The sequence below is a fragment of the Enhydra lutris genome, unplaced genomic scaffold (assembly GCF_002288905.1).
Source record: "Enhydra lutris kenyoni isolate GAN:26980312 unplaced genomic scaffold, ASM228890v2 scaffoldscaffold37, whole genome shotgun sequence".
NCBI classification, from domain to species: domain Eukaryota; kingdom Metazoa; phylum Chordata; class Mammalia; order Carnivora; family Mustelidae; genus Enhydra; species Enhydra lutris.
In genome coordinates this window covers 31,834,325-31,856,399 of record NW_019154121.1, presented here as the reverse complement: position 1 = coordinate 31,856,399, position 22,075 = coordinate 31,834,325, and the positions used below count along the sequence as shown (strand labels likewise).

Genomic DNA, 22,075 nt, shown 5'->3' with positions numbered 1-22,075 from the left:
AGCACTGAAGGGGTTGTTTTTGGACACGTTGGGTCATAATTCAGCTGTTCCTGCATCTACATAGTCGGCAAGTCTCCCAGATCGGTTCCCGTCTCTTCACCTTTGTACACAGAGTTCTTGTCCTGAAATTATAGTTTCTCCAGGAACAATGGAGAGGAGGACTGGGGAACTGAGCACCGGGAACAACCCAGCCACTCAATTTGGGTCGTGCGGCCTATTGGGGAGGCTGAACCCTGTCTTCCTCCTCCTGGGGAAGCTGTGCCTCGTTGCTTCTCTGGGCTTTGCTCACTGGACAGGCTTCCCGGCTCCCACTGTTGCCATCCGTCTTGGGTCTGGAGCGAGGAAGGGGGAGTCAGGAGCTTTTCCAGGTGGTGCCTACCGCCTGACCTCTGCCATGGACGGAATTTTGCCGACATGATAATAATTACATGACAATATTATCAGCCCAAGGCATGATACTGGCAGGAATAAGACATTTTTTTCAAGAGGGTTTGAGACAAAACAAGAGCTGTGACGTTTCTAATAAAAATCAAGATCTGCTCATTTAAAGTCAGCTCGTCAGTGGATGCCACCTGAGGAAGCTGTCATGGCAGTTGAGGGCCCACAGTCTGTCTCCACCGGAGACTGTGACGGTCTCCGGATATCAGGGAGGTCAGTGACCACCCGGCCTCTTGAATCAACATCCCCACTGGAAGTGTGTCCCGTTACAATGATGGATACATTGTGTTCCCCAGACAAGGAGCAATCCTGACCACGTAACCTCCCAGGAAGGGTTCTATTTTACCATATCCACGACCGCCGACATCTGGCAATCCTTGTTTGCCCCTCGGTGCACCGTCCTCATGTCAGTCCCCCGGGACACCTGTAGGAGGGAAAGTCAGACTGAGGCCTTCAGCTTCAGATGACGAGAAGACGGTCCTGAGTCAAGGTTCAGCCAGATGGCCGTTTGGCTCGTGCTAATTGCCATGGTTGAAATTTTAATAGTTCTGGAGAAGTTGTTCACGGAACTGAGCATTTCCCAGATGGATTCCAGCTGTGGGAAGCTGCGTTTCCGGTGGGCACCCGAGTATCCAGAGGGCTCCTGCGTGGAAGGGAGCCCGTTCCGATCCCCGTGAAAGTGCCGACGAGGCTCTTTTCCATTCTCTGGAAAAATCCTTCGGAGACTTACCTCCTACTTTGTGGTGCCGTGGCCACGCAGACTGCGTTCCCCCGTCCTCACACGGGGGCAGCTGTGACGCCGCAGTGGGCGCTGGGGCTGCCTGCCGAGGGCTCCGCAGGACAAGCCGGCGAGCGTGCAGACCACAAGTTTGTGTCCTAACCCGTCGGCTTCTCGTTGTCGACAGTGCTGCTGCCCCTGAAGGCCCCAGCGGTCCTGCTTCTGGCCTTCGAGCACCTGTGCGGTCCCAGCCCCGCGGACGCGCAGGGAGCATCGTCAGTGCAGCCATCGTCTGCCGGTTTTCCGTTTCCCAGTGTCTGGGGCTCGCCGGTCGCCACCTGCGCAGCCACGCCCAGGCCTGGACCAGAGCCCTGGCCTGCTTCTCGCGTCCTCGCCGTTCAGCTGCCGGCGGGGGCGGGCGGGGTTTGCCTGCGGCCTCAGCTCGGGAGCGCCAGGGCCGCCTTCCTTGTGAGAAGTCGGATCTTTGGTTCCCTGCGGCCCCGGGCAGGAGCTCGACTCCCTCACGCCCAGCGAGCTGGCCTCTCGTGGTGGCCCACCGGGACTGTCCCTTTTCCCCGGAGCTTTTGGAGCTGCCCTTTCGTGCCCTGAGTGGAAGAAGACAACGTCCCAGCAGCGCTGTGCTCCTGGCCGGAGAAACCCCCACCAGACATCACTCGGGGCTGCTTCCGCTCTTTGCTCTCCTGTGACACTTCCGGTCACTGTGCAGGTTACTCCCACTTGCAAAGCCCCTGGGGACGGGGTCTGCGAAGGGCGACCAGTGGCTGAGAGACGCAGCTGCACCAGCATGGCTGCGAACGATGGTTGGAAAGGGAAAGTGTCCTTGAGAGCAGTCCCCCCACACGTGGCAGAAGAAACCCTCCGGGGTGGCGTGGCCTCCCGTCCATAACACCGCGTGTGGCGGGCAGTGGAGACGCTGCCCTGGTGCCCTGTGCGGAGAGACGAGGAGCGGGAGCTGGCTGCAGGGTCACTGTGGGTCTTCTCGTTGCTGCCACGTGGCCGCGAGTCTCACATGAGTCCTGCCGCCCCCCCCCCCCGGCAGTGAGGGCGCGTGTGCTGTGCGCCGGGCAAGGCCATGCGAGCTCCCGTGTGCTCTTTGCTCGTCAAGGACGTGCCCTGCGCGTGCCACCTGTGACGGCTGCCGGCCATGTGCGCTCTGCCGAGGCTGGCTGCGGTTGCTGGAGCGGGCGAGCTCCTGCCGTTGGGTGATCGGAACCCCGGTCGGAACCCCCGATGCCAGGGAGTAGAGGAACCGCGTGCCTGACGTCAGAGACAGGGAAGGAAGGGAGGAGAGAGGCGGGAAGTCGGACTCTTTCGGTTAGAAGGAGCTTAAGACGTCTCACGTTTCAGGAGAGCTGCCTCCATGTGCTGGTAGCCTGGTTGGCCTTGTGGCCCCTGACACGTTCCCAGTGATGGTCCCGGCAGCTGGACACTTCTCCTTCTGGCCGCACATCTCACACGGTGCCACCGAGGGCTGTTCTGCACAGACATGCTCTCCAGTGCCTTCTCTCTGCTGCTAACGGACCTCAGACCTGCAGTGTGTAGGCGGCGTTGCAGGAGGGAGGAAGGCGGCTTGTGGGAGGAGATCCCCCTGGACTCCTGTTATTGTAGGTCAATGGCGTGAGTGTGTCTGACGCGTGCAGAGAAACACGGACTCTGCAATTCCTGTCCCTGTGTCCCGAACCTCAGCTGTGACTCCTCTCCTCTCCTCCGTAGATGTCAGACCCGTGAATCTTCAGATAGGAGCTCGTGGCTGTGGTGTGTGCCACTACATCTACCCATGTCATGTGGCCTGTGTGTGTGGAGAACACAGGCAGCTGGTGTTGGAGGCGGCCCGTGCATGTGGAGGGCACAGATGACAGCTTCCAGCCATCACAGCAAAGCTTCCATGATCGGATGCCGGAGCAGAGAATTCTGCACGGTGAGCCTTACGCACTGGCTTTAGGTGTGAAGTTTGATGTTTAGTGGAACCTCCACCGGCTTTAATATGAGCTTCTTCATCAGACTCACACGTGAGTCTCTGCCGCTTTGCTTCCGTTCTCAGATCTTGGGCAGTATTTAAAAATTGATTTACCACAACCTGGAAGAATGGATAAATTTCTAGAAACACACAACCTTCTAAGAGTGAACTGTGAAGAAATAGAAAATCTGAATGGACTGATTGTAAGTAATGACATTGAAGCATTGATTTAAAAACTCCCCAAAATAAAAGTCCAGGACCAGAGTGCTTCACAGGTGAATTCTACCAAACATTTAAAGAAAGGTTAGTACCTCCTTGTCTCAAATTTTTCTGAAAAGTTGAAGGGGAAGGAAGACTTCCAAACTCATTTTTTTTGAGGCCAGCATTGCTCTAATTATGAAAGTAGACAAAAGTAACACGAAAAAAGAGAAGTACAGGCCAATATCTCTGATGAACATAGATGTAAAAATCTTGAGCAAAATATCACCAAACTGAATTCAACAATAAAAGAGATCACTTACACCATCAGTGGGATTTATTGCAAGAATGCAGGGATGGCTCAACATCCACACATTAATCAAGATGACGTGCCACGCTGGTAAAATGAAGGATAAAAATCCTATGATCATCTCAACAGACACAGGAAAAGCATGGACAAAATTCAACATCCATTAATGATAAAAACTCTTAACCAAGAGGGTTTAAAGGAGCATATTTAAATATAACAGAGTCCACAGCTAACATCAAACTTGATGGAAAGCCAGTGGGTTTCCTGTAAGATTGGAGACAAGACAGGGATGCCCATTCTCGCCGTTGTTATTCGACGTGGCGTGGGAAGGCCCAGCCACAGCAATTAGGAAAGAAGAAGAAATCCAAGGCGTCCACGTTGGAAAAGGAGAAGTAAAACTGTCAGTCTTTGCAGACTGTGCGATTCTGTATATGCCCCACCAGAAAAAGGAAAAACAACTATTAGAATGAGTATGTGAATTCAGTAAAGTTGCAGGATACAAAATTAAGGCAGAGAAATTGGTTGTGTTTCTACACGTGATAGTGAGCTATCAGAAAGAGGAATTAAGAAAACAGTTGCATTTATGATTGCACCAAGAATCACAAAACACCCAGGAATGAGTGTCAGTAAGGAAGTGAAAGTCCCGCGCTTTGAGAGCCATGGGAGTCTGATGAAAGAAGACAGAAATAAGGGGAAGATACTCTGCTCTCACGGGTTGGAATAATTAACCTTAAATCTCAATCTTAAATCATGACAGTTCAACCGAAATGAGTAACCACTACATAAAGAAATGCTCACCTTCATTAGTAGCCATCGCAAATCCCTAGCCAGTGCAAATTAAAATGAGTTATCACCTCACACACACCCGTTCGGAAGAAGGAGGACATCTGAACCCAGAACGGTGGCAGGGAGGTGGGAAGGGAAGTGTGTCCGGCTACTACCGGGGGAAGCAGGTGCTCCCTCCCAGGCAGCCTCCCAGCCGTGCTTGGGGGCTTTCCGAATGTGCTGGTGGTGCTACAGCCGTCCTCCAGCAGGACACGCCCCTGAGAGCTTGTGCTGGACGGGTACCGGCTCTTGGGGCTCTCGTAAGCCCAGGCTGTGCGTAGGACGTGTTCTCACAGCACCGTGGTAGTGAGAGAGAAGGGACAGCCCACAGCTCTTCTAATGCAGCATCAAGCCGTGCGGCCCCCGAGTGTGACGAGACCTGCCCCTCCTCCCTGTCACCTTCTGAACAGTGCGCTCCCCGTACCCTGTCCACACCGCAGCGTGCCTGCAAACCGGGAGCACAGAGCGAAAACATTGCCTCACACTTGCTAGTGTGCGTGATTTTCCTGCAGATTTAAAAGCGATTTTTCTTAAACAACTGGATACTTTGTACAAATCCAGACACTAAATATCTGTCTTTATATTATTATTCGACTGTGGTAGCCATGTGCTCTGAAACATTATTTAAGAAGTTTAGAATAATTTGTTCAAACCACGAACCTCAGCCTGTTATTGTAGCTCGATGTGATGACCGCAGAAGGACAGGGAGCTTTCCCCACGGCTGTACGCGTCCTTTGGGGACGGTTAACCACTGAACCCTGCCGTTGCCGCCTCATGCTGCCCCGTTACGTGAGCCACTGGCTCCCCAGACTTTGAGCACGTTTAACCACGTAGGACGCTCTGCGAACTCGAAGCGCCTTCAAGGAAGGTTCCAATGTTGAACTTTCTGGCAATGATGTGGACGTGGCTTTCAGAAGGGTGTGTCTCATCCGCACGCCCTCCCACAGTGACTGTTTGGTTTTAAAGTGGATGAGCCTGTCGTGCTCACTACACAGCAGCTGCCCAGATCGTCGTCTGATGCGCAAAATGCTGTGTTGCTCTGGTTGGCATCTCTGTAACGACAGACAAAGTAAGAGCGTCGCTCCCTGTGTGCGTGCAGACGCCGAGGGCTTTTTCTCCGTGTGCGTACGGAGCAGCATCACACCAGGAGCGTCTGCGGCGGGGGGTCCTTCCCCCCCGTCTGTTTTCCAGTCCCATGGAACACACTGGCGTTTAGGAAGGGCTGAGTGGCTGTCAGCTGCCTGGGCATCTGGGTGTCGCTGGCAGGTCCCTAGAGCTCAAGGCCACAGTGGGGTCCAGGAGAGGCCGCACATGCTGGGCTGTGGCATTCAGTCCTCTCCTGTCTGCAGCTGGAACATGCTTTGATCTGGAGGTTGGTGGTGGTGCAGAGGAAGGGGGACCCCTACACAGAGAGGAAGGAGGGGAACCAAACCCTGGTGATAGGGGAGGAGGAGCCCGAGCGTCCAGCAGTGACATGAGGACAGAGCTGGGATCACTGGGAGGAGGTCAGGGGTGGGCTCGGCACAGGGATAGGGATGTGTTCTGTGTTGTTACTGAGACATGGTGAGCACTGGACAGTGCTGGCTAGAGATGCCCAGGAGGGCCTGAGCCATGTCCCATGGCTCGAGGATGACTGGCCGCAAACACAGGGCGACCTCCCCCATCTGAGGGAGCCACCTCCTGAAGGCCCTTGTGGGTCGTCTGTGGGGCTTATGGGGACACCGGGTCCAGGTTCTTGGTGCCTTCCCCTCCACATCTGCTTCTGGACTGACCCGGAGGGCCGCCTGCTCCGACCATCCCTGGGAGGGATCGAGGTGGGGGGCGGGGCGCTGTGTCTGCGCGAACAAAAGGCGAGCTCCAGATTGGACATGTCTCGCGAGAAGCTGCTCCTCCGTGTGGCTGCTTTGGTCCCAGAGTCTGAAATTCGACCCCAGACCTTGGAGAATCCTACTGGAGGCCTCCCTGGCATCCCGGGGATGAGCGGACACTTGGCACCCACGTTGTCCAGCTATAGTCCATGGCCCCCGGGAGAGGGACGCTCGGGGAGGGCTGTGTCGGCGAGCCTCCCCCGTGCACGGGGCTGCCCTCGGAGGCCCTGCTTCTGAGAGGACATACCCATCCGTTAGCAAAGTTACTTTATATTAAAGACTGTCAGAGAAAGGAAAGCAATTTCTCCAGGCTCCGTGGTTAATGAGAGCTGGTGGCACATCAGGCACTTTCCTTAGGCATCTGGGCTCCTGCATGGGCCGTCATTCTTAATCATATTTTAATTTTCAAATAAATTGCTTTCATTATCCTTCCATTTACGATGCTGTGTGTGCGTCACTGCTCGTTAATGTTTGTCAGCACTTTGCCGTGGCTGGTTTTCACACAGCCATGGCAGCAGAGTGGTAATTAAGGGTGATCCGTGTTGATTTACAGGAATTATTATTTTTCGTAGTCTTTGAGAAAACAACCTTAGAGGGTTGCTGAATTGGACGTTTCGATGGACACCCTTGAAGGCCGTGTGAGGACTGGGACTGTCCTTGACCGTGATCTGGAGAAGGTTTCCGTGGTCCAGCTGGCCCCTTTGTCAGAGTTCATCTGGCGCATCTGACGGGGGGCGGAAGGCATCCTCTGTGTCTGGCGTGTTAGGCCAAAGATCTCTTTGCCAACAGGAAACCAAATCGGGTTGTTCTTATAGACCCATTATTCACTCATTTCCCCCCAAGAGCTGATCTATCCGGATTGGAAGCCAAGATACTTTCAAAGTTAAGTGAAGAGCTCTTCAAACAGATGATGCTTCCAACAGACATTTTTGGGAATCGATAACGTATTTCAGCCTGTTCATGGGTCACTGTGGATTGCTGGGGTTCTGCAGTGCAGAGAGAACCTTTCTATCACACCCCCTGAAGTGGGGAACACGTCTCTTCCTTTCAGTTTCTCATTCATTCACTAATTTCTTTGTCATTCTAAAGAATTCTGATCGAGTGTACGTAGTGCAGTTTACCCCCGTAACCACTTCTGAGCACATGGTTCAGGGCACGACGCACATTCGCGTCCTCACGAGGCCGTCACCGCCTCCATCTCCAGAGCTCCCTCGTCTTTCCCAGCTGAGTCCCTCTCCCCGAATCCCGGGCACACCCTCTGCTCTCTGTCCCTGTGGATCTGACGGCTCCGGGGACCCCGATGCTAGACTCACGCGGCATTTGTCCTTCCGTGACGGGCTGATTCCACCGAGCACGATGTCCTCGGGGTTCAGCCAGGCCGTGGCGGGGCAGGACCGCCCTCCTTTTCGAGGCCGAAGGACACTGTTGTATGTCTTCGCCACACGTCGTTTCTGCATCCGGCCGCTGTGAACGCCGCGGCTGTGAGCATGGGTTGTAAGCATTTCTTCCCACTCCTGCTTTTGATTTGATGAGCTCCTATTAAGTCATTTCCACTGGCCAGTCATTGTGGTGAGTGGGACCCACCCTTCCCTACGGGGAAGGACAGTTGGATGATTCCAGGATGCAGGGCTCACCAGGCCCAGGGAGGGCAGGTGGTGCTGAGGTCCGAGTGACAGGAGAGTGAGTCTTGTGAGAGGGACATGCAGACCCCACAGCGTTCCTGGCTGGCACAGACTGAGAGGGACGGCTCGGGGCCCCAGGTATAGGTGGTCATTCCAGGGGCAGCTGAAAACCATGTAGACGCCAGAGAACGGTATCTTTCCCTCGTAGTTAAAATTTATTTTAAATGCAGAAATGTACTTTGTATAGAATGGAGTTTCCTATTAAATAAGTTACTGTTTTGAATACTAAAACTGCTAATTTCACATCTCTGGACGATCTCTCTGGAATTTCCATTTTCCCAGCAAATAACCTTGCGACAGGGGAAGGAGAGCAGGCCTGCCTAGACGGCATCTAGGGGAAGGACAGGCCCTCAGAAGTATTGGCCATGGAGCCGGTGGGGACGTGGAGGAGGTTCAGGGGCGTAGTGGGGTCTTCCGCACACCCACTGCCTTCTCTGCCCGCGGTGGGTTCACGCGGCGCCGGGGAGATGGGGGGAGCTCCAGGACCCGCACGTTAGTGGTTGGGGAGTTCTCCCGCGGCTCCTGGACTCAGGGGGCTGTGTTTCCTCGGTGCTGGCAGGCGCACAGGGGTCTCTGGGTCGCAGCGGCCGTTCCAAGCATGTGTGGCGGCTGCTGACCCCTGAGAGCACATCGGCTCTCAGGCCACGCTGGGTTTGTGGGGACGGGGATGGCCCACGTGTGCATCGCCCTCTGACCAGCCCTGGCAGAAGACCAGGCTCCCTGTGGGCCCGACGGCAGGTCTCTGATGCAGGGCTCAGGCCAGGGGCTGCTCCGGTGGGCAGGCTGGTGGCCGCCTCGGCCGTGTTGAGGGAAGAGGCACCTCTACCTTCCCCCAGGACCCGTGGCTGCTTCTGGCATTTCACCAGCCCTCTCGGGCCCTGGTGCTTCTCTTCCTGCCAACTTGAGAACAGAGCTGGGCATGAGGGGGCGGGAGGGTCTGGGGTTCATTGATGAGGGGTTGGGGACATTCTTCAGAGGCTCATGCTGGGAGCAGGCCCTGCAGGTCACCGAGCCTCACGGCTCTGGGTGTGCCCGGCCTGCTGGGGACTCAGCTGTGTCCGCCCTGGGCTGGAGGGCGCAGGTTTGGATAATTCAGAAGGTGGGGCCTTCATTCCTAGGAGCCTGTGGGAGTGGAGGGGCTGGGGCAGGGGCAGAGAAGAAGGGGGAGGACGGGGCCCCCACCGTAAGGCGGGCTGATGAGCAGGTGCCCCCCGCTCCCTCCGCACCCGGCTCTCCTCTCTCCCGCCCCACCTCTCGTCTCCCCGCCTCCGCCCGCTCTCCCCCCGCGGTGGGACGTGGGCAGGAGCTCTCCAGTTGCCGGAATAAGAATGGGTGCGGAGACGAGTGATGGATGGCTGTTTTTGAGTAACTGTCACCACCCAGATAAGATGAGGGCTAACAGATTCCCTTTTTCCTCATCCCACATAATGTGCCATTTTCGTTCCGAGCCGCTTACGGCTCTCAGTGCCAGGCCTTTCTGTTCTTGTCTGAATAGTCAGTGGAACGTTCCGGGCTGATAAGAGGAGCGGCCTCCGTTACTCGGCAACGGGCTGGAGCAGAGGCTGCTGATGGGGAGATTAGCTGCCACAGAAAACCGCCTTTTCCCTTCCCGGCGGCTTATCTTTGGACCCACAGCAGGCCGCACGGAACACGACAGCCTGCGGAGATTTGGGTGGGATCTGAGCTCTTGATGGTGAGGGCTGCTGAGCACCCTTGGGCCAGCCTCGGTGGGGTGGGGGTGGAGGGTCTCCCGCCCCAGCCAGGGCCCTGCCCGGGTGAGCCTGGACCTCCTGGGGACGCTCGAGCGTGGCTAGGACCTGGAGGTCAGGGCCGGCCATCCCTCCCCTGACTGGAGCAAGGAGCCCGCTCAGCTCATTCACGGTGGCCGGGTTCCCCCCGTCGCCTCCAGGAGAAGAACAGGGCTGACGTCGTGGGAGCCGTGCTACCGTGTCCATCCAGCCGGGATCCCGGGCAGGAAACCAGAATGGGCTCTCGCTGTCGCAGTAGTCACCCAAGTGGGAACACTGCCCAGTGGCAGCACAGGCATGCAAACGGGGTTCACCTTGGTGGTTTGGGGTTTGCTTTGTCTGTCTTTCCCCTGAGTCTGGCTCTCAGTAAACACCCATTCGTGTCGATGAAATCCCTCACGGCCCCGCAGCTTGGGGACTGCGTCTCCCTACCGGCTGGACAAGGTGTTCAGATCATTCCCGTCTGTTCTTTTCAAACATAAGCAAACGCAAACAAAACAACGCCAACCCCTGAAGATCAGAGAGGCTCAGTCCGGGCTCCGGAAGGCGCTCTTGGGGCTGTGGGAGTGAGCTCCGGAGCAAAGGGCCCAGACGGTCTGCACTGCGGCTGCGGCACGGCGCTGACGGCCGGCCCCGGGGAGGACAGCGGCCGCCTCTGCTCAGCTGCACGTGGACATGAGGGGACGGACGGGCACCGTGCAGGCAGCAGGGAGGGCCTTGCCCGGCGTGAGGTGAACACGGGCCATTGGTCCGGATCCGGCCAGTCCTCCTTGTGCCCGGCGTGTTTTCTACAGAGAGCGTTGGAGCTAGAAGAAGGGATCCTAGAAAAGATCTCATTCGACTGCTGCCTTGCAGGGACCTGGGGCCAGGGCGTGAAGCAGCTCCCTGGAAGTGGCCCAGCAGACAGGTGACAAGGCCGGCCCCGGAGCCCCGTGTCCTTGGGCCCCACTCAGTGTCCCTGCTGTCACTCGCGGTGCTTGGAGGACCTCCGGGGACAGCGGGGCTAGTAGGTGCGGCAAGCATGTCCTCTAGGTAGAACCTGTGGTTCAGCTCGTACTTCGCATGGGCAGGACGTCACCCGTGTCTTCAAGACCGTTTGCACAACCCAGCCTATGTGTTACCTTCCGACTCTTACCTTATGTTTCCTTTATTTGATTTTTCCTGCCAAAGGAAGACTGTGGCTGCTCGAGTGTCTGAGCAGGGCCAGGGCGAGGATGGGGGCTGCTGGCGGAGTCTTGGGGGAGTGGGGGACCAGGGGCAACCCCTGGCAGCCCCCGTCCCTCAGGTCCTCGGTTTTCTTGTCCCTAAGGCACAAGGGCCTGAATAAAATACACACCTCCGTTCTCGTCAGCTCTCAGCAAACCCCCTGTTTTTTCTAAAGTTGCACAGCAGGATGTTGACTTGCTCTCGGGGGCCGTGGGATGAGTGCCAGGAGGGTCGGTCCGTTTCAGGAGCAGAGCAGGGGACGGCAGAGCCGCGCTGGTCAGACAGGTCGGTGTCTCATTCCAGGGTGTGTTCCTGCGTTCTCCTCCCGGCCGATGATGTTAAGGGGTGAGTTTTCTTGGCAGGAAGGGCTGAGCGTTACAAGGCTCCGTGTGATTCCTTTTTGTGGATCGACATTGTGCTTGGCGTTACCAACCCCATCCCGCCTCCACCCCCTCCCTGGATAGTTCTGAGGCCCAGAACTTTCTATTCCAGACCTTCTGGCCCTGCAGGGCCAGGCCTTCTCTTCCAGGGTCATAGGTCAACGAGATGGGAACAGGCCACTGTGCGGATGGTGGCGTTGCATAGACCTAATCCCGCCCCGGTTTTCCGTAATCACCTGTGGGGGCGGAAGGTTCTGGGGCTGCCCAGGCGGCTCCGGAAGTCAGCACCGCGTCGCCAGCCGTGGGGTCCGGGGGAGACACGTTCTGCGACGCGGGTGCAGGGGAGCGGCCCCGGCGGGAAGCAGCACACCTGCCTTTCCCCGCGGGACGTTCCGCCGCGGTTCTGCCGCGGGCCGTCTGCGGGCCTCCTGGGGCCTGACTGTAAAGCGCCGGAAACAAAGGTGGTCGGGTCGTGCACGTCCCTCCCCGCGATACCCGTCGCTCTGGAAGCTGGTTCCCCGGTGACCTGGTGGTTCTCCAAGCAGTTTGCCGGACCGCATCCCGGCGTTCGCGCCGGCGACAGGCGCGGGAGGCTTGGTGGCCCGAGGGACTGGGAAGAGGCCGCAGGCAGGCCGCACCGTGTGGAGCTGAGAAAAGTCCGCGTCTGCCGTCGGCCTCTTTGCATCCCGGGCTGTCCCGGGAGCCGCCGCGCTCAGGCACCGGCAGGGACCCAGGACACCGGCTCCTTCATGGACAGGGTCCTGGGATTTGTCCCGTGACCTTCAGCAGCGGACGGGAGTGGGTGAGGCACAGCCCGCCTGAGGCCTGAGAGCTGAGCCCCCCGGCCTGGGAGACGGCGTCTCCCGTGGGCGCCTCATGGCCGACTGCTGGCTGCCCGGAGACACGGGTGAATGGAGAGGGCGCGCGAGGGGGACGAGCCCGGTGAGACCCTTGCGCGGAGCAGGCCTGGGACATCTCGTCCGAGGAGGCCGGATCGCTGGCGTTTCACTCTCTCTGGCCTTCCTGGTGCCGCCGGTGTCTGCTCCGAGCGCGTCCGCGGCCCCGAAGCTGCGGGACGAGGGAAACGCCGCAGCCTCTGCCCCACTCTGGGACGGTCCACCCGGGGCCTCTCCGGTCCTTACCTCGGCTTGTCCTGGAGCCAGGCCGGTCCGGTTTCCCACGTGTGGACACGCTTCCAGTCCCGGCGTGACCTTGCGACCGGCTCTCTGAGGGGCTCCTCCCCTCGGGTTGCAGGTGTGTGATTCGCGCTCAAACCCCAGGTGCAAAGCGTCGGCTCTTTGACAAGGTGACGGGTGACCGTTTTGACGAGGGAGGGACTTGCCGCGGGATCCACAGGAAGTGGCCCTCCCTCACTGTGATTGGTGCCATGGCTCCCTGCCGAGTTCCGAGTCCCTGTAGCCAAGCGGCGCCCCCCAGGCTCTTGGGGACTTGAGGCGTTCGGACGGTCTTGGGGCTGCCAGATGCCAGCCCTGCCCCGGCGGGAGGCTTCTCCCACGTGGGTGCGGGGGACCAGTTGGGAGACCAGGGGCCTCTCCACCATCTCCGCTGGACAGCAGTCATCCAGCCCTCTGACCTCGCCTCCTCCAGAGAGCCCTCCCGGATCGGCCCTGACTTTCTCCAGCAAACCAGGCCCGTCTCTGGGCTTCTAGGCCTGCAGGGCCTGGTGGCATCTCAAGGCTCACGTGTGTCTCATCAGATATGAGGGGCTGGCGTTTCCCTGACCTCAAAAGGCTGGGCCCCGCTTCTGGACAAAGTAGGCGCCACATGTGTGCTCGCCGGTCTGAGCTGATCTAAGTGTGAGCTCGTCCTGGCGACTGGAAGTGCACGTGTGTCCGTGAAAACCTGTCAGCCGGGCCCGCTTGTGGCTGGGCCCACGGCCGCTGTGGCTGACCCTGGACCGCACAGGTCTCCTCGCCCGCTCCCGGCGGGGGTGGCCCCGGCCGCGGACACAGTGACATCTATTAAGCACATGCTCCGTCCTCTCCGAGAGGGGTCTGCTTTGTTCTACTCTTTTATTTTGATTGGCTTTTTGTTAAATTTTTAAATTGTGGGGAAATACTTGTAATTTAAATTTATGACGTTACCCCTTTTTAAAGGTATGATTCCGCGTCGTTAAGGACATTCACACCGTCATGCAGCCGTCATCCCCCTTCCTCTGCAGAACCCCTTCCCCCCACAAACTGACACTCGGTCCTCATTGAAATGAACCCCCTCCCCCTCCCCAGGTCCCTCCACTCTCCGCATCTGTGAGTCTCACTCCGGGCCCCTCGTGGCCGTGCACTCACACAGCACCCGTCCTCTTGGGCCAGCCTGTCTCACTCCGCGCGACGCTCTCCACGCTCACGGGGAGCAGGTGCCAGGATTTCCTTCTTTCACAGCCCGAGGAACACCCCCTTCTGTGGATGGACCACGTTTGGTTTTTCTTTGTCTGTTGGTGGGACACTTGGGTTGTCTCCAGCTCTTCGCGGCTCTGAATCGTGCTGTGGTGGGAGGATCTCTTTGAGTCCCTGCTCTTACTTCTGAGCGTGAACTCGGTGGCGGAGCTGCTGGTTCGTGCGGTCTTTCTGGGTTTCTTCTGTTAGGAGCTGCCGTCCTTTCCCACAACAGTGTGCAAGAGACGCGGGTTCATTAACTTTGTTTTTATTTTTATTTTTTTAAGATTCATTCATTTATTTTGGAGGGAAAACACACACGTGTGCGAGTTGGGGGAGGGGCGGAGGGAGAGGGTCCCACTGACTCTCTGCTGAGCAGGAGCCCGTGACCCACGAGATCATCACCCGAGCCGAAACCAGGAGTCAGATGGTTGGCCGATGGGGCCACCCAGGCGCCCCGTGTTTGCTTTTTAAAGGAAAATCACGTCTGTCTGGGTATTTGGCCAAGATGGTTCGTTTTTTAAACTCTGGGGTCCCTTACAGCTCTTGGTTCTCACTTAGGGGACGCTTGTGACGCGTGGCCGCCGTCTGGAGTTGATTTCACTGGGAAAGGTGAGGGCAGCAGAGCATGAATAGTGTCCGCCCCTCGTCTCTTCTCAGCCTGGAGCAGAGCTGGGCATGTCCAGGCTGTGCATGGGTTGGCCCGGCTGTCTGAGCAAACAGGGCCGGCCCCGTGTGGGCTGTGGGTCACGGTTTCATCAGGTGGCTCACAGCTGCCACAGCAGCTCGGGGTCTCCTGCTCACACCCAGCCCCAATGTGCATGTGGGCTCCCGGTGCCAGAAGGAGCTCTGGGAGGCACGTGGGCACCAACCTCGGGCCCAGTGCAGGGGTGGGATGATCTTGGGAAGGGCCCTGGGCCCCCTGGCCACGGGTGACTTGTCGCGGTGCAGAAGTCCACTCAAAACTATTGCTGGTATCAGTTGGCTCAAGACAGCCGCGTGCTGATCCTTCTCCTCCCTCCTCACACCGTCCGTGGTTTATCTTTTCCCGATGTGGGCTTCGGTGATCAAGATGACGAAGGTATCTGGTCTTGTTTCCCACCCTGGCCAGGTGCCGGCTGTCCTAGCTGCACCAGAGAGATGTCTTTTAGCAGTAACGAGTGTTCCAGCCTCCTATGTGTGACCTTAGCCCGTCCCTCAGCCTCTCTGGGCCCTAGTGTTCCCAATGGGGAGAGGAGACCATGACCGTCCGGACCCCCGAGAATTGTCCCAGGCTTGACTGAGCCGAGAGTGTCCAAGTGGTGCGGGCACGGGGTAGCTGTATGTAAACACGTCGGCTCTTGTTCTGCGAGCTGACCGGAGGCCAAGGGGATTGTGTTAACTGGTTTTGCAACAAGACATCCCATCGCTGTGGCTTGACGAGGATGGCCACGTTTTCTGTGTCAAACATGGGGACACATGTTTGGAAAGGAAGGCTGATGCTCAGGGTGGTCATGGCCAGAGGGTGAAGTGGACGGTTCTGGAAGGTCCTGGGCGGGGGTCCTGGGCATCTCCCACGCACACTGGTGGGTTGGAGACCTTGGGCAAGCCCCTGAACCTCTCTGTGCCTTGGTTTCTGGGTGGTGTAAACAGGAAGGGGCTCTCTCTGCTAACAGCTTCGTGGGAGTGTGACGTGGCTCAGAGTCAGTGTGTGGAGGAGACTTAGAGAAGTGGCCGGAGTGTGAGCCCTCAGTGAGCAAGGACGGACTTACTGCCGTCTGCACCTTTGCCCTGCACAGCAGCACCTGACACCCACTCTCCAGCCTGATGCCTGGCCTGCGGCTTAGGAGCCACGTTTACCTTCCCAGACCTCCTCGTGCCCCTTGGGGGATGGGAGACGTCGATCCCCAGTATCCTACAAGGGGAGGCAGGACATCATCGACTCCTGAGCCCGAGGACCGAAGCGAACTCGCCGCTTCCGGACAGCTTGCTCCTGTGCCGGCCCCCGGCCACACTCTGCACAGAGGTGCCCCGGGATCTCCCGAAGCGGGTCCTTCCTAGGTGGCCATAGTGTGCGAGGCCTTGTGGGTGCCCTGGGCAGCACAGTGGGGAAGGCAGCTTCTACCCGGAGAGGGGAGAGGGACCAGGGGAACAGCAGGACGCTGGTGACGGGTCTTTAAGCTGGCCTGCAGGTTGGGCTCGGGCATCTGTCTGCAGATGAGGGGGTCCCTCGGCCTGCTGGCGAATCCTGCAAGAACGTGCGCAGATGGCGTGTGAGTGTGTGTACCTTGTGAGTGTGCAAGCATGTGAGCCTGTGTGTGTACACATGTATGAGCTTGTGTGCACCCGTGCACGTGTGCGTGTCCCTTTCTCCTCCTGCCTCGCAGGGAGAACCACCAGCATCTCTCAGCTAGGGTCCAACCAGCGCATGGGGCCACCCGGCTGGTCAGTGCTGTGTCTGGCCTGCCTGGCTTCCCGGGAGCCCTGGCCATCTGTCCCCGAGGAGGAGCCAGTGATGCAGGGAGGTGGCCACGAGGGGTCGCTGTTGCCCTCCAGCCTCGCGGCCGCCGAGCTACTGGGCTGGATGTGGATGGGGTGGGGATGACGGTTCTGTAAACCGCATGTGCTTCCTGGAGGGTGGCTGACGGGAGCTCAGACACAGCAGGTGCAGCCACAGGGTCAAGTGTGGGGCCTGGGCCCCCAGACTCCTGTCTCTCAGCCCGTGTGCTGTTTCTGAGCTCGGAGTTAGATCCTGGGATGTCCCCGGAGGCCCTGTGGCCAGACCCGTTCTGTGGCCAGATTCGTTCTTACTTCCCAGGGTGCCCCGTGCGCTCCCGGGAGCTGTTTCTGACGGACGCTGTTCCTTTTGTCCCACGGGGTGGCTGGCCGCTTCCCCAGGGGAATGACTGCATCTGGTGTCTACAGGATGCAGTATTTTGAGAACCTTCATCACGACCCAGGCCTTTGTTTCTGGGAAGCAAGGCCGGTCCCTGCATTAGGCCTCTTGTCTTTACTTCTGCAAGGAATTCTGCGGACGGGAGATGGAGATTCCGTTTCTCTCCTGCCCAGTAACAGTTCTTTCCGGCAGCTGCACACCCAGCGTGGAGCCCAACGGGGGCTTGACCGCATGATCCTGAGATAAGACCTGAGCGGAGACCCGGAGCTGGAAGCCACCCCGGCGCCCCCGCCCGTAATTACTTGAAAACCGTCTCCGGTTCACCCTCATTTGCAGAGACTTTATGATGGTGACACCTTTTCTGCCCGTCCCTTCTTATTCCAAAATGCAGTCATCCTTCTGAAGGTTTCCAGAGATCAAGTTGATACGTTTACACGTGCTTGTTATTTACATGGATCAACTACTTTTACACATTATAGAACAGGCACCTACGCTGCAATCATTTCTAAATGTGCCCTAAACTAATTATCCTGCCCTGAACATCTAAATAGTGTGATTACATTGTGTTTGTGAATTACCTAGTCTCATTATTTCTTCCCGAAGAAACAATGAAGAAACGTATGAAAAATAGAAACCAACAGGCTCCGTGGGTTAAGCGTCTGCCTTTGGCTCGGGTTGTGATCCCAGGGGCCCGGGGTCGAGCCCAGCTTTGGGCTCCCTGCTCAGTGGGAGCCTGCTTCTCCCTCTCCCTGCTGTGCCCCTGCTTGTGCTCTCTCGTTGTCTGTCAAATACATAAATGAATTCTTAAAAAAAAAAAAAAAAGCAAAGACATTAGAAGAAGAAGAAGAGAGAATTAAGTATCATGGGTGCAAAGAACATGGTCAGTTCCTTGAAAAAAATATCACCAGAGCTTCACAACAAGAAAGATGCGTCGTGTGCTGAGGGCTGCCCCATGACCCGGCAGGGAGGGCTGCTGGAAGGTAGAAGGTGGTCTGTCCTGGCCCCAGGGTCTGGGGCCTCCCCTGGGTGGCCTTTTCGGGAGAGACGCCGATGACACTGCGAGGGTGTTGCTCAGTAGGTGAACAATTTGGCTCCGTAGGCTTTTCCTTTCTTTCTTTTTTTTTTAAACAACTGGGCCACCCAGGCCGCCCCCCCACCCCCGCCAAAGGATGTCCTTTAATGCAAGTCTGAGGTGAGTCGCGTGAGGTAGACTGAACAGAAATGGTTTCTCCTGGAGAGACCTAAACCAACCTGCTGAGGCCCGTGGCTGCCTGGTGGTCCGACCTGCTGGTTCGGGCCGTCCTCCGGGAGGCCTGGCACTCAGCAGTCCCCAAAACAACAGCGTCCCGCGAGGGAAGGCTGGTGTCTCCGAGCACGGAGTCCTTTTCCCAGAGCAGGAGTCCGCTCGGACCTCTTCCTGCACGTGTGAGGCCGAGAGCGGCTCTGTGGGGTCGGGCCAGCGCCCCGAGCCCTGAGGAAGGAAGAGGCGGCACGGTGTGTGCTCAGAGAGCGCAGGGGTGTGCGGCCCCTCCTTCGCCGGCCCTGCCACGAGCTCCCTGGGTTTGATCTCAGTGATCCCTGGGCCTTCAGCAAGGTCGTTTGCTGGGAGTCGTAGGCTTCCAAACCGTGTGAGATTCCAGCAAATTAGGATGCCAGCTAACGGTGTTAGACATTTCTGTAGGCATCACAGCTTTTCTTCAGGCAAATGGAAAAACGCCGGTCAGTCAGTCACAAGTATTTACTGAGCCACGGTGGGTGCCGAGTGGGTGTTGATGTGGGGGTCTAAGAGGCGGAGCTGACACCTGCCGTCCAGGAGCCCGTGGGGCCCTGAGGTGAGAAGATGATGTCTGTGCCAGAGGGACGTGGAGAGGTGTGTACGTGTGTGTGTGTGCTCATGTGTATACCGTGCAGCCTGGGGTCACGCACGGCCCTACAGAGCAAGGGAGAAGGGGTCCAGGAGGAAGGCATTGCCGCTGGCCTCCAGCAGTCATGAGGGGACAGTGACGTTTATGAGTCAAAATGACTTCTGCCTGCGGGAGTAATGCTTCAGGGATCACTGGTTACAGTAAACACACAGACAATAAACAGGCTCTTTCTCACATTCTTCCAGAAATCCAGCAAAAAAATTATCCAGGCTTCTCTTTCTAATGGAAGAAACCAGCTGTCGGTGACTGCCCAGTGGGACTTAGGTGGAGATCGGCTTTCTCAGGACCACAAACATCCCTCCTTTTTCTGTGTTTAAAGCCGTGTGCTCTCTGGTTTCCAGGAGCCATGGGGCCCCGGTCTTCTGCTCTGCAAGATAAAGAGGGGGCATTACTGTTCCAGAATTCGGGACCTGGGGACAGCCTTAAAATTCCACCGAGGTCAGCACACTTGGGAACGTTCGGTCCATGCTGTGATGCTGGGGTCGCTGCCCACGGACGCCTGGGAGGTGACCTCCCCAAGGAAGGGCACGGTCTCACTCCCCTGGGGCCCTTGGGTCGTCCTTTCCCCAGCTCTCCCAGCCGGCGGCAAGGCAGCTACGTCACTGCTTTGGAAAGCCACACGTTCTCTGGACCATCTCTCTGAATATGCCCTCGAACCCCAGAACCTCTGTGTGTCATGGGACTCTTGGAGGGGCTCTCCTGCCGCTGGGCAGCAGGGGTGTCTCCTAGGGGTTCTCCTCTGGAAAGGCTGCAGATCCGTTCTGCTCTCACTTCCATGGTGGCCGTCCTCGCGCAACCATCCTCCCCTGGACAGGGAGCGCCTTTCAGCCCATGGCTCCTGGCAGAATGCAAAACAGCTGGTAGGGCCTGGCGGCCCCTGGGAAGAAGACTGACCCCCGCCATGCCCTCAGGCTTTGCCTGACTTGCTCCATATCCTGGCGCTCAGTCCCTAGGCCCCCGAGCTCTGGGGATGGGGTGCTTCCTGCCCTCCGCAGAGCCCGCTCCCCTGCCTGGGTGTCCTTCCAGCCCCATGTAGGCAGCCCCGTTCGTTCATGTCAGAGCCCAAGCAGATGCCACTTCCTTGGTGCATTTGTGGGGCGATGCTGGTGCTCCTCCTTCACACCACCCTTGGGATGTCCCTCTGCGCCCCACATCGCAGCGCTGCGTGGTCAGTGAGCGTGTCCACCTGTGGCCCGGATGTGTGTCCTGTGGCTCTAACATCTGTCCAGCCGGCGGGACCTAAGGGCAGGGCCATGCCTTTCCTGAGGTTGGGGTGCAAGGCAGAGCCCGGGGGCAGGGATGGAGTCAGACGCACAGCGGGTGTGGGACTGGAAGTAGCAAGCAGTGCGCTGTGAGCGCGCCCCCGCCCTGCAGAGACACGGAGCAAGCTCGTGCAGCCGCTGTGAGCGCGCCCCCGCCCTCCAGAGACACGGAGCAAGCTCGTGCAGCCGCCGTGGAGCAGGAGTCCGGAAGTCGGGCTTCTGGCAGGTGCTGGTGCCGCCTGTTTCCTGGACGGACGCTCCACGTTGGAAGAGCGGTTCCCTTGGGCTCTCACATGAGTTTGGCGGTTAAACAGTGGTCGAGGCCGTCTGTGCGTGTCCACACACATGCAGACACGCACGTCACCTGTGCACAGCACAAACACACGGAAGCACTGCACAACCACGTGGCACTTACGGAGAGACACGTGTGCACACACCAGACTCGTGGACACAAACACGCATTCATGAAAACGACGCACACATGTGCACGTGCACACAGACGCGTGTCTGCACAGTCCTGTCTCGTAAAGAATCTGTGTCAACGTGGACCCAGAGAGCTCCGGGACTTTCTGGAGAAGACACAGCTGCGGAGAGAGGAGAGGGGCCGGTGGTTGCCCGGTGGGGTACTGGGATGGACGGGGGAGCACAGAGGGTTTTCAGGGCAGGGAAGCCACTCTGCACGTCACCCTGCCGGCGGATGCGGGCCCGACCCCGAGCGGCTGCGGACTTCGGGCGACACGATGTACTGGTGTGGGCTCGACACTTGTGCGAAGGTGCCCCCTGCGGGTCTGCGGGCCGTGGGGCGGGTCCGCATGTGGGAGGGTAAGCTCCGCACCCTCCCTTCAGTTTCGCTGTGAATCTAAAACTGCTTTAAAAAATAAAGTGTATTTGGGCACCTGGGGGCTCAGTTGGCAGAGCGTCCGACTCCTGATACCAGCTCAGGTCGTGATCTCAGGGTCATGAGTTCGAGCTCCACGTCAGGCTCCCTGTCCCTCTGCCCCTCCCTGCGCTCACACACGCACTCTCTCTCTCAAATTAATAAATCAATTAATTAAAAAGTTTATTTAAAAATAAAGGTTAAAAGAGCTGGCGAAAGCATGTGGCACCTCATCGGCCAGGCTGTAGTGTGGGGGCGGAGAGAATCAGTGGGTCGTTTAGTCTTGACTTTCAAATCATTAAAACCAAGTTATCAGCTAAAACTAATTTTAAAAGCACAAGAAAATACCACGTATTATGTTGTATACATGTGTTTTAAGTGCATGTTTAAGAGAAGGATTTCAAGGAAATGCCATAAATAGTTTTCCAAAAGTGTATTCACGACATTGTGCAGCATAAACCAAATTTGAAGACTGACGCCGCTACGTTTCAGAAGGGAATGAGCTCACTCGGGATGTTCCAAACTACATCGGCTGTTCTTCTCTGGTGAGGGCTCCAGCAGGAGTCGGGAACCTGGCTTCTCCTCCTCCTGTGGCCTTGGTCTCGAAGCTCGTCCGTAAAATGTGGGGTCAGACCGACTTAATGCTCCTTCTAGTCACTACGTGGTGAGAGTTTGCTTTCGAGATACTCCATTTGTATGGAGAATGAAAGTTTTAGGAACACTCTAAAGAGTTCTCTGTTTTTCTCTTGGCCCCTTCCCCCACGCCCCCGCCACAAACACCCTGTCCACGGGCACGGAGTTCTTTGCACAAAATAAAGTAAACAGGGCTGCTTACTGTCCGTGTTTCTGGAGCACAGTGCCTGTTTCCCTGGGTGGCAGCAGGGGGACGGGACCCTCCCTCTAGGAGCACTGCCACTGGGAATCCCTCTGGACCACTGTGGTGGAGATGGCCTGCAGAGGGCTTGACTTCTCCCCGCGGCCATTGTCTGCAGCACTGAGCAGCTGTGCAGGTCGCCTGCCCGGGTTCTGGGAGCTTTGCAGAGGCCCATACAAATTCACGGTGTGCTTTCGACACTTAAGATGATTTTCTGCTAATCACACAGCACCGTCCGTCTTAAGCCCATATGTAGTATCAGACCGGTAATTACTGAGTTAGCCTGGCATCGGGCAAATGTGTTTCTGCTAATTAAACTTGTTGCATTTGAATGGCTTTCTTCAGCGACACTTTGTGCGGTGAGACCGTCGTGAACAATGAAGAAGCGTTTCCCCTCCATCCGGGCCTGAAACTGCAGATGGCCGCCCAGGGGGCGACGCACTGGCCCTTGAATTAGTCTTTTGTGCGCACGAAAGGCAGTAATTTGGGTGTTTGAACCCCCTACAGGAAGCTTATTT

General features: G+C 57.5%; 1 protein-coding gene across 1 annotated transcript in view; it reads left to right on the top strand.

Annotated features, from left to right (window-relative positions):
* The window catches only part of LOC111154447 (protein tyrosine phosphatase, receptor type N2), a 650,145-nt gene that overhangs the window by 95,250 nt on the left and 532,820 nt on the right, over window positions 1–22,075 (top strand). The gene's annotated exons all lie outside the window — the stretch shown is intronic.